This window comes from Antedon bifida, chromosome 9, assembly GCF_963402885.1.
Source record: "Antedon bifida chromosome 9, ecAntBifi1.1, whole genome shotgun sequence".
In the NCBI taxonomy this organism is placed as follows: Eukaryota; Metazoa; Echinodermata; class Crinoidea; order Comatulida; family Antedonidae; genus Antedon; species Antedon bifida.
Window position 1 is genome coordinate 18,254,834 of NC_136234.1, and position 12,140 is coordinate 18,266,973.

Sequence of the window (12,140 nt, forward strand, 5' to 3'; positions counted from 1 at the left end):
GACATTTACAATGTTGGTCCACCTTATCAATGATTAAAACAAATTAATTTAGTAATTCCCTACGGTTATTATGTTCACAATTGAATGTTGGTTTTGTTTTCGTTCAATTTGTTTGTCAGAATATGGTAGAAATGTTGAACAAACTGATCATTAATTGTATTCATTTCACAAAAAAATAATACTCGATGTTTTTGTCGTTAAATTCTATATCAACAACATTTATTTAGAAACAGTTCATGAAATAAAAACAGCATACATTAATCACAATAACTTAAATGGTAACATTAAATAAGAACTGTTTCTGGGATCAGAAAAAGAAGTAAACGAACTTGTCAAATACCAACCTCTAAAAAAAAGCAAAAAAAAGCAACTGCATGACAAATCATTAGTTAATAATAGTAGATCTATAAATTATAGTCCTAAAAAAAAAATCATAAATGTTTTAGATATTTCTTTTAACAAATAACAAATCTGATTACGGCACATTATTTGTATTTGGAAACAAATAAAAAAAAATAGATCATGCAGGCGCGCACCAAAGTACGCATATTTCTCAAGTGTGTATGTACGTGGTTCATTAACCATTTTTTTTTTTTCAGATTAATTACATTTGGAATTAGTCCTTTTTTATTAATGCAAACTGTTTTAGACGTGCGTCTACATTTCGACACAAAGTTTTAAATAAAAACTCCTTTGTAAAATAAGACTATGTGTTTATTGGTACACATTTATTCACATCACAATGGACAATGTAGGCCAGTTTACATGTACAGTTATTTGTCGAGTTATGTGCGAACGAAAATTGCGTATATGCCAAAATAATTGGAATTTCTGTCTTGTAAATATAGATAGAGAGAAAAAAGACGGGATAAAAGATGATGATCATTATAATCAACAAGGTTTTAGATACGTTTACCATTGTTATATTATGAATGACACTTGTAAGATGTGACCTTGTTTCGTCTTAATTGTACACATGTTTCGAGACATGATTGATACTCTAATATAAAGTCTAAACGTTTGGTGATTCCCAAGTCCTTTGTGCCATGTTATAAAGCTAATAACGACGGCCAGTTTGCATTGTCTTATGGATAGCGAACGAATGCAGGCCTAGGCCTATATCGGCCGCCGCTGCCGTGATTTAAATAAGGCTTCGACCATGGCCAATCATTGTGTTAAATTCCGGTTGGACGATTTGTAGAATTCAAAAGTTTTTAATTCAAAGAAACGGGCCTCTCAATTATCGATACATTAGCCTGTTAATTTTCTTCTGCTGCTCTTTGTTGTTCTTTTTCTCGATGCTTACCACCCGACAAATCAAGCAGTTCTCAATTTTAACACATTTATTTTATGAATTAATATTAATACATTGAACGTTAATTTTTAAAATATAGGCTGCATTGTCTTATTAGTTGATTGACATCCTCAAATGCATAAACTTATATTCATCATGAAATAATTCAGATTATGATTTAAGTTAAACAATAGAAATATTAAATTAAGATCTAGATTTATATTATAAATAAACTATAGTTTTAACAACTGTGTAACAAAAACTGTCAAAGTAATAAGAATCATTAATTCGTTTCTGGCAGTTTTGGGTATCGCGACAAAAATAATGTAGATTTACGAGTATAGCCCTATATAAAGTATAACCAGACCTTTCCTACACATTTTTATAAATGAAAATTAGGTCGTGGCAAAATAACGCTCGATTTAACACATCATACGGGCATCGCTTTAGCTAGAGACGAAATATTAAAAAAAAGTTTTGTGGACGAGATCAAGAAATTAATGAACAGAGAACTCGACATGTGTTTACTATACGAACAGACGGTGAATTCATGCATTTGCGCACATTCACCTGGCACATTAGGGGATGCACCAACGAACACATTGGAAAAGAGCCAAACTTAGCCACTAAAAATAACAACATACTCATCAAAGTAAGTAGGCCTACACGAAAAAAGACTGATTAAATATCAATAGTTATTTATCATTACGTAATGGTGGTAGGTCTATAATAATGACGCGGTAAGTGGCGCTGCATGACACGCAATGCGTGAACATTAATCTATGCGTGAAAAATCCCATTTGCCAACTGCGCTCAACACAAACGCGTCGATACGATTTGTGAACCAGCCCACATCAAATGATAAGTTTACACGGCGCGCATTACTATTAATCGCTATATAAAAGTGTTATTGTCTGCGCAATTTATTAGGTCAATGAGGATATTTCGTGACTTTGATCGGCAGATGATTCTTAAAGTAAAATGTTGGTTGGGCTCACCACGACTTACATCAAAGAAGGCCGGGTCAAGGCGGTCAGTTAGAAAGTATGCCGCTACGACGAACTTCATTTCGACTCCCTATTACCGATATAATTTCTTAGTAACTTATGTAATTATTAGTTTATAACTCGTCGTAATCATTGGCGCTTCACGACTGTAACTTATGTTTGAAGTAACATTTCGATTAGGTGTGTATATCATTATTAGAGGTACAACGGCTGATAATGCAGAAATGTGATATAGAGTGATTATGATTATTTATCAATTTTCCTTCTCCTGACACATTTATCTTTATTAGTGTATGGTCTGTGTATTAAAGAGCGAATGTTATCTGCCGTATGTCCAACATTAGCGTTGTTGCCGTTGTCGTGTAATGTAGGCTATTTTTTCAACCTTCTTAGCCGGCCATATGGGCCTAGAGTATATTTTGTTATGTGTGAACACATGGCTTAACATGATGTATTGGACTTCAGAACAATTGAGTTACATCATTAAGTGTTATGGTGTCTGTAGCCTAGATTCAGACTATGCCACGTGAGACAATACATTATTAATAAACATTGTTCATGTTGCCTTTTAAAATGCATGGGCCTATTTTAGATGTACAGACCTGTAGAATAATGATCATTATATTATTATTTAAACTCATAACCATAATGCACTTGTATAACGTATGCATTGAAAATGTTATATACCCTAAAAGATCCACAAAGAGTTGATCATTATTCTATGAAGGATTCAGGAAATATGGTATTCTTAAATGAAGAACTAAGATTAATAATTGAATAGCATGGTTTTGCAGAACTTTATGTTTAGCGCGCCATAACTATTTTATATAATATCGTCTATATAAGAATTTCAACATTTTGCGTAGGCCTACCATACTTTTTATTAAATAGCCCACTAATGTTTTTGATCAAGCTTGGTTCGCACTAGGGCGCAACGCAAGGTCATAGCGCGCAACGCAAGTGAGTTAACCAATGGCAACAAGCGACAGTTCAAATAATCCATCGCGTGTGATTGGTCAAATCATTTGCGTCCTTTCGTTGCGTATCTCCAGCGGGAACCAAGGATTAATGTAGATTTGAACCAGGGACTTGAAATTCCATGACACGTCACAGTTCCTCATCGTACCTTCAATTAGCGTACAGCATGGCTCATTAAGCAGGACAGCTAAGGTTTGCAGGTGTAGAAAATGAATTAAGATATCACTGGAGACTAAAAACCAAGATGGATCGTAACAAAAGAGAAGAAAATATAACATTATAAGAGCAGCCTGTTAAGCAAATGTAGGACTTGATATTAAGGTTAATATTGTTCTAATGTTGGTGAGTGGCTATCGTAACGAGCTTAAATTATGTGTGGATAGTTTATAATGACATGATGGTTTTAGTGTTATATTAATATTTTATTGTTGTTGTGTAATAGATATCAATTGTATACAGTCATAATTTCTACACTGAACTAAAAATAATTTTCAACGATATTGAAATGATAATATAATACATTACAAAATGAACATATGATATATAGTTAGAACCCCTTGTTTGGAAGACCCCTAAGGGATTTCACTTTCACTTTCACGAAATGGTATAAAACACGGCCAACCACCCTCAATTTAGCCCCACCGATACCGGTGCCGCCCCGAAGATTGTTTTTATATACGTTTGTTGATTGTATTATATATATGTATATTGATTGTGCCGATGCATGGCACATCTTTTCTTTTTTGTTCTATTACAGAAAAAAAACCAACCAACGGTTCAATTCTAAAAAGTGTAAAAGACATCCTGTAGAACACCCAACAAATTTGATCAAATCCGTCAAGTCCACTTTCTTTATAATTTTGCTTAAATAAATATGAAATAGGCCTAACTGGCGATATTTAAAAATTCTTGTAAATTGAGTTTATTGTTTTCTAACGAAAAGAGCAAATAATGACGCAAAACAATATTAATTGTTTATTTTTTTTTAGATTAATACAAATTTAATGATTAGACCCAAATTTGAAAAATAATAAATGATAGGTAAATGATAATTACAAACAATATAAATGTGGTGTTCCTGATATTAAAAGATAATGGTAATAATATAAATATGTAGAATGACGTCATCGAAAAGTATGGGCCCATTATGAGTTAGGAATTTGTTTGCGCATGCTCGTTTAATTGATCGCCAAGGGATAAAATTGATTGTGGAAAGCGCCGCCAATGGTGCATAACGTGTTCGCGCGCTTCAAGAGCTCCTGGAAGTTACTTAACCAACGCCGACTTGATTCTCCTGGGTAGTATACAATGTATCACCTAAACTGAATGCAAATTAGCAAAAGGCTAAATACTCGTTAAATATGCGTACTTAATTACTTAGACTCTAACACTTCATTTATTAATATTATTGCGTCGTTGACGCTCCATAATTTCCTAATCGCCTGTAAATATAATAGATCAGTTTAATATAGGTTGTTGTAATGAAATAGGCCTACTTATTATATCTTAATAAATATATAAAATATAAATGAATAAGATAAACATTAAGTCAAGAGTATGATGTTTTAAAGAGGTAAATAATATAGAATTAACGCAATAGATATCAGACATTTGTAACATAATTTAAGCACGTTAAATATAATTTTACTAATAATGCTTACTATTATTATTAAAAATAATGTTTTAATAATGATAAATAATAAATGATAAAATAATAGTAATAATAGTTCTTATTACCAACCCCACGTTGGTATATCTAATAATAATAACTCCTTACCGTAGTTATTTAAATAAACGCCCGCTTTGAATAAACGCGCCCCCCCCCCCCCTCCCCCACGTTCGAATAACCGCCCCACATAGAACATCGTTTGGAATAAACTCCCCTTCCCCCCCCCCCCCCCCCACCCCTCCCTCAAATAAATGCCCGGGCCTTTATTTTTTTTTCAAATAAACGAACCGCCACATGCATATACACACAATATTGTATCATAACACATTTCAATTGACTATTTATATTGACTTCCATGATCTACAATAGACCAAGCATTTGATGGAAATGTTACTGTATTTTGTCACTTCTTGATATTGATTGTGTTGTATTTTTCATATTTAGGGGAAATTTATTTGATTATACAAATAAACCGAATAAAAACCCCTGAACAATAAACGCTCGCCCCGGGGCGTTTATTCTAATAAATACGGTAATATCAATATACTGAATACCAACAATAAATATCTAAAACAAATACTATATGATTTTAATTGTTCTTTATTCATTTTGTTTTCTATACAGTCCACGCAACATGTAAGCAATGATAGTCTAAAACAGGCGTATTCGTCCAGGAATATGTTCACTAGTTGACGTATATCTAGCCTCTACTAAGCATAGTTGATTAACTAAGTCTAAAATGATTAAACATGATTACAAAAATATAACAAAATATTTTCTTCAATTTAAATTTTAATTGCAATATAACTGTCAAAGTATTCGATTGCTAGAATTATTCTTTGTAAGGTGTTATTTTTTGGCCATAAAACATCCATATAAAGAGGTATTTAACTGATAATGAATATTTAAAAAAGATCACCTATAGTAATTCGTCAGAGTGACGAAATAGATTCTAGTTAATATTAAATAGATACCACTCAAAGAGATTAGAATGTCCCACTTATGGGTTTTGATGAGATTAGTAGACACTGAATCATGTAGGCCTAACTCCATAAGGTCCCGTCATTTTAAAGTGGAAACCACCACAGTGAGGGTCAAGCCGCCATGATTTGTATAGTTTATTAAGGGCCTATGCCTTTATATAATAAAAAGGATACAGATAGGTCAATATGCGATTCATTGGTAAATGTTACTCATTTTAAGTCAAATTTATAGAAATGAATTTCAACTATTATGTCACTATTAGGCTAGTAGATAGTGTTTGGATGTAGGTGAAATTCATAAAGGCCCGGCAGTGGACTTCCATATATACTTTAGGTCTATTTATGCAATCGGCGGACTAACATAGAAGAAGGAATATAAATCAGTTGTTGAGTTGAGGCCTAATTGGAGTTACAGTATTTTATCTTAGATGGCGCTATAACACCAACAAGCAAACTGTCAACAAGAAAATGGACAATTGACTTAATTACATCGAATGACGTACCAACATCGAATGTTGATACATTGACATTTTCATTTAGGAAATTTATAAAAATGTTTTTGAAAAGAAAAAGAAACAACATTGTCGTCTTTAATTCACTAATATAGTTGTCCACAATGGACGATGAAAAAAAAGCAATAAAAGTACTCGTATAATAATATTGATATGGACCTGCGAAACAATAAATAATACTAATAAATAAACAGTGATGTCGGAAGGATAGATTTATGTTTTGACATAATATTAAATAATAGAAAAAATATAATAATAACAATATTTGTGAAAACGGTAGTAGTTTTAAATTGGACATAAAAGTCGACGCGCGCGTTCAAATTCTGACAAAACACGATACAATTTTTATACGCGCGCGTCTACTTACTGATGCTTGCGGTGTAATTGATGAACCATGAGTGAAAACGATATTTCTAATATTCATAATAAAATAATTCATATTATTTTATTTTCTCCATGATTGAATTGATATTTATTTATCTTATTATTTACATTTATATTATCTCTAGTTTGTCCTGCAAGTACTCTAAATTGCACTGATGAAGGGCAGTAGTAGTAATTTGTGGCTGTTTTACTTTATCGTTTTGATTTTTGCTTATTTTATTTTGTATCTCCATTGAGATCCAGCCACTGACACCCACAGCATTGTAATTTTTCAGTGCTTATTTTATTTTGTATCTTCATTGAGATCCAGCCACTGATACCCACAGCATTGTAATTTTTCAGTGCTTTTTTTATTTTGTATCTTCATTGAGATCCAGCTACTGATACCCACATCATTGTCATTTTCAGTGCTTATTTTATTTGTATCTTCATTGAGATCCAGCCACTGATACCCACATCATTGTCATTTTCAGTGCTTATTTTATTTGTATCTTCATTGAGATCCAGCTACTGATACCCACATCATTGTCATTTTCAGTGCTTATTTTATTTGTATCTTCATTGAGATCCAGCTACTGATACCCACATCATTGTCATTTTCAGTGCTTATTTTATTTGTATCTCCAATGAGATCCAGCCACTGATACCCACATCATTGTCATTTTTCAGTGCTTATTTTATTTTGTATCTCCATTGAGATCCAGCCACTGACACCCACAGCATTTTCATTTTTTCAGTAATTTGCCTTTGAATAAGTATGAATAAGCCCCTATATATGATGTATATATTTACCTAAAAAAGGTGTCATAAACAACTAAATTATTTGCAAGATTATAATTTAGTATCTATATATGCAGCTAATAAATCAAATATGTAATATCATTTTTATGATTAAGCACAGTAAGATGGTCTGGACAGAAGGCAGTATCAGTTAAATACAATTTCAGCAATGTACAGACTTTAATTTAAATCTCATAAAATAGTTTTCTCATCTAATTATATTGATTAACATACGAATGATAAACTCAATATGAACTTAAATTTCATATTTATATTCTAAATGATATTTCAGTATTAGCCACAAACATCCCACTGGCTTCTTGTTTTAAGCACCAATTTAAGCTCAGCATTTGTTACGATTATTGTAAATCTGTGGGCGTACTATTAAGAAAAAAATGAGAAGAGGGGGGTTGGGATTGGATTGGAGGAAAGTGGGGGGGGGGGGGGGGTGAAAATGTAATTCAGAATTGATGTGGTAGAAAACGATCCCCAACGTCACTTAGCAAGATATAATTGCCTAGGTTTTCTCAGCCATTAAACCCGTTTAATATTCATCCATAATTACACGAATGTCAACAAACTTGACAACAAAATCACAGCGACTCATCATCACTACACCTATATCATTCATGACATTCAAATCATATCAGTCTCCTTCGAATAATAACACCACTACTTGCATTTAGGTTAAATAAGTCCCGAGAGATCACCAACGTTTAGGATCCACTAATTACACAAAACATTATTTCTGTACTTGACAACATTGAAGACATTTTCTCGTATTTTATATCTCTGCAATTATAGAATATCCCCAGCAGGTCTCTGTGGGCTAGGCAAAGCGAAGGGCATGTGGAAGTTAACGACATGACTATTATAGTTTGTAGCATTTTTAAATAAAAACAGAGAGTTTAATTACATTTTAACCTAAAAATTATCGGAATCGAATGCGCTTTTGTGCGTATCGTGTGTGTATTAGAAATGAATATTATTGCAAAATTATCCTATATAGTATCTTTATAATTTGTCCCTATGTACATGATGATGATGACGAAATGTTGTTGAAACAAAAAGAAATGGAAAACTCGAAGACGATTGAACAATCGAACAACTAGGATATTTTCCATCAGTACCAGAGACCAACGCCATATGAGTTCAAATACTATTAATTAATACTGATAATTCATCATTGCTTGTAATAATATTCCTTTAAAAAATTCAATAATCCCATTATTCATATCACATGTGATGGGTTGCGTCATACACTGTGTTTTTACATTAGTTAAGTAAGACTCAACAGGCAGACGGATACATTTTTTGTCGACTTTATTCTTGGTTCGAACTATTTAAGATATCCATAGCAGTCTAAAAAATGGCATTGCCTATGTGTTTATATATTAACCTGATTTATAGCGCAGATACGTTACGACTTTTACAGAAATAACATCAATAAAATAGACGTAATCCATCTTTTAAGTAATTAGTTACCGTATCTAAGAGAGAATTAATTAGGAAAAATAAGGAATGTGTGTTACATTTGAGAGGACGATTTTTTTCTGCTTCTAGTATAGGAAGTCTGATGCGTGGATCGAAGATAGATATAGTGTACAATTAGGTAATGAAGATTAGAATTTGTCTTGCAAACAAAGTAACTAGGCCTACTCGATAATAAGACGAAACGCGAGCAAGTACGCGCAACGCATATGTAGATTGACCAATCATGAGCGACGGATCATTCGACGTGTACACTGGATCTACGGTTTATAGTCCTTATCCGAGAAGACTCGTTCTACCACCACCAGAACCATAGAGCCTCACTCGCTCCATGGTTCTGGTGGTGGTAGAACGAGTCTTCTCGGATAAGGAATATAAACCGTAGGTCCAGTGTACACATTTGGCACTCTAAAGAACCTAGTACATAACTTAGTACATCTTATCACACAATTATCATAACTCATCAAGTTTGCCCATTGATTGTCAGCACCCTTTATAAATAAGGTGAAATAAAATAAAAAAATAAATTGTCCTTCTTGTGATAAAATAAACTGGCGTTGCGCATACGTCTTTCCTAAGTTTAAAAGTCTATCGCAATGCGGACCACGCACAAACTCGACGCAAATCCGTTTGTTTGCTCGATATAAGAACCATATTATACTAACAATCAAAGTTTTAAATCGCAAACAGTCGTATATGGAAATTACAAAAGTGCTTTCGCTAACCCTGGCCCCGGAGGGATAATTACGACAATTTGATAAAATTGCTCTTAATGACTTTGACATTAGGGAGAGCGCTGCACTTTTTCGCTGGGAAAAGGCGACAAGAACACTATTTTTACATTATTCTTAATACGCTTTAGCCCCGTTTTGACTTGAATTACGGATCTTTTCGTGGGTATTATTTCTGATTTTATATGTTATAAAATCGACCATAACAGCGGAACGAAAGCAATGACCGATTTATGGCTGTCGATTTCGAAGGATAAAACATGATAATGTCATGTTTGAATCGGGCCGTTAAAATAGAACATCGATGTAACATAGATGACTTTGAATAAAAATAAGGGGACAAAATGCTGTATTGCATTTTAAACAATGTAAGAATAGTGTAGGCCTATTGTTTGTAAACTATAGTCAGTGATATGTGTATCACGTAACAGATACAGAAATTGATGCGCATACAAATGTTTATGAAAATGGAACGACTTTTGTACGCGCGCAAACTATAGTCAGTGATATGTCTATCACGTAACAGATACAGAAATTGATGCGCGTACAAATCTTGATGAAAATGGAAAGACTTTTGTACGCGCGCAAGCTATAGTCAGTGATATGTCTATCACGTAACAGATACAGAAATTGGTGCGCGTACAAATCTTGATGAAAATGGAACGACTTGTGTACGCGCGCGTTAAAGTCATGTTTATTCGTGTACTGATTTTATAATAAAATTATCATCTTTAATGTTATATTCTGTTAATTATTTGTAATGTTGATTTTCTTGATCACCATCATGATCTTTATCATGATCAAATGTCGAATATTTTCTTGTATCATTACCATCATCCCCATCAAAACCACTACTCATGCTTCCTCATTCTTAATCACCACACTTTCATCATTGGTCATCTAAGTCTCATCTACAACTTTTAAAAATCTTAAAAAGATTATAAACCACTGTAAATCTTGTATGTTGTGACTTATTCTATCATTCACACCGCAACTAATACATCAAAGTTGATCTTAACTGGGAAATAAATAGGATACAAGCTTGTAAATGTGCCGATCACTAGTGACTTTAAATTAATCAACATAGTATAATACACGATCCAGACTGGCTTTCTTACATAAATCAAGACAAAAACAGCGAATAAATATGTCACAAGTCAGATCACACCCCTTGAACAATATAATGCCTGACTTAGGATATGAGTGCGTAAACTAATGTGGGCGCCCCTGGTTACCACGGTAACTAATACGCGATGACGAGGCTGATTAAACTATCATTGTCAAAGTACTAAAACAATACATTGTTCTAGATAATGTAACTATGTCGACAATCAGATGTGTTCCCAAAATGTAGTAAATTAAAAAAAGGGAGCAAAACAGACCTATAACATGAATTAAACTATGCTATCCGATAATCGTCCGATAAGTCTGATATAATTCATGTTCACTGTAAAACCTAAAACAAGAACAAGTTGAACTATTATATAGTTAAAAAGATGTAGGCCTTTTATTTTCATTCATGTGAATTGAAGTTTCATAAAGAAATGAAAATTATGCCGGAGTAAAATATGAACTATATACATTGATAGCAATAATCACATGCTAAGAAATTGTAAATATCATAATTAAGAATAAGATCGAATAGCGCATCAAACCTAATGAAACGTTCATTTAAAACTCAATTCGTCAAGAGTGCCAATGGGATTTCGTTTCGCTTTTTACATATTTCCACTATAAGCATTCCTACTCAAAGTAATGTTATAATTATTGTTTTTGATGTAAGGATAATTATGCAATTATTTGGAAAATGTCGAGAAAAGTCTACTATAATTATTGTTTTCTGATAGAGTGCCTGAAAATATCCAAATGACATAGTGTCTTATGGTTATTTTTATGGGAAAATTATCGAAGAAAAATATTCCCATAGTTTAAATAATTCTGATAGAGCGCGTATAACGTAACTTTATTCAACCAATCATGTTACCTTACTAAGAATATATATAAGTCTAGCAATATTTAAAATAAGATAGTATGCCTGTACACAAAATAACAAAGCAAAATAGATTAGCAATTTAAAACTTATAATTGAGACAAATAATTTCTATAACACAATAAAATCAGAAGTATTTTCATCATAATACAGTTTATACGTATATCTTTGAATATTTGTAATCAAAGTAATTATACAATGATAATATATTAAAACGATAAAAGACAGTGGGTGTTACAATTGCAATATTGATATATTAATAGCTACATTATCTGTCTAGAAAAGTAATTCAAATGCTCAAGTAACATACAATTGCTTTAA

The 12,140-nt window shown here is 32.6% G+C and overlaps 1 protein-coding gene across 1 annotated transcript in view; it reads right to left on the reverse strand.

The window, feature by feature from the left end:
- The window catches only part of LOC144851791 (uncharacterized), a 75,149-nt gene that overhangs the window by 40,019 nt on the left and 22,990 nt on the right, over positions 1 to 12,140 (reverse strand). The gene's annotated exons all lie outside the window — the stretch shown is intronic.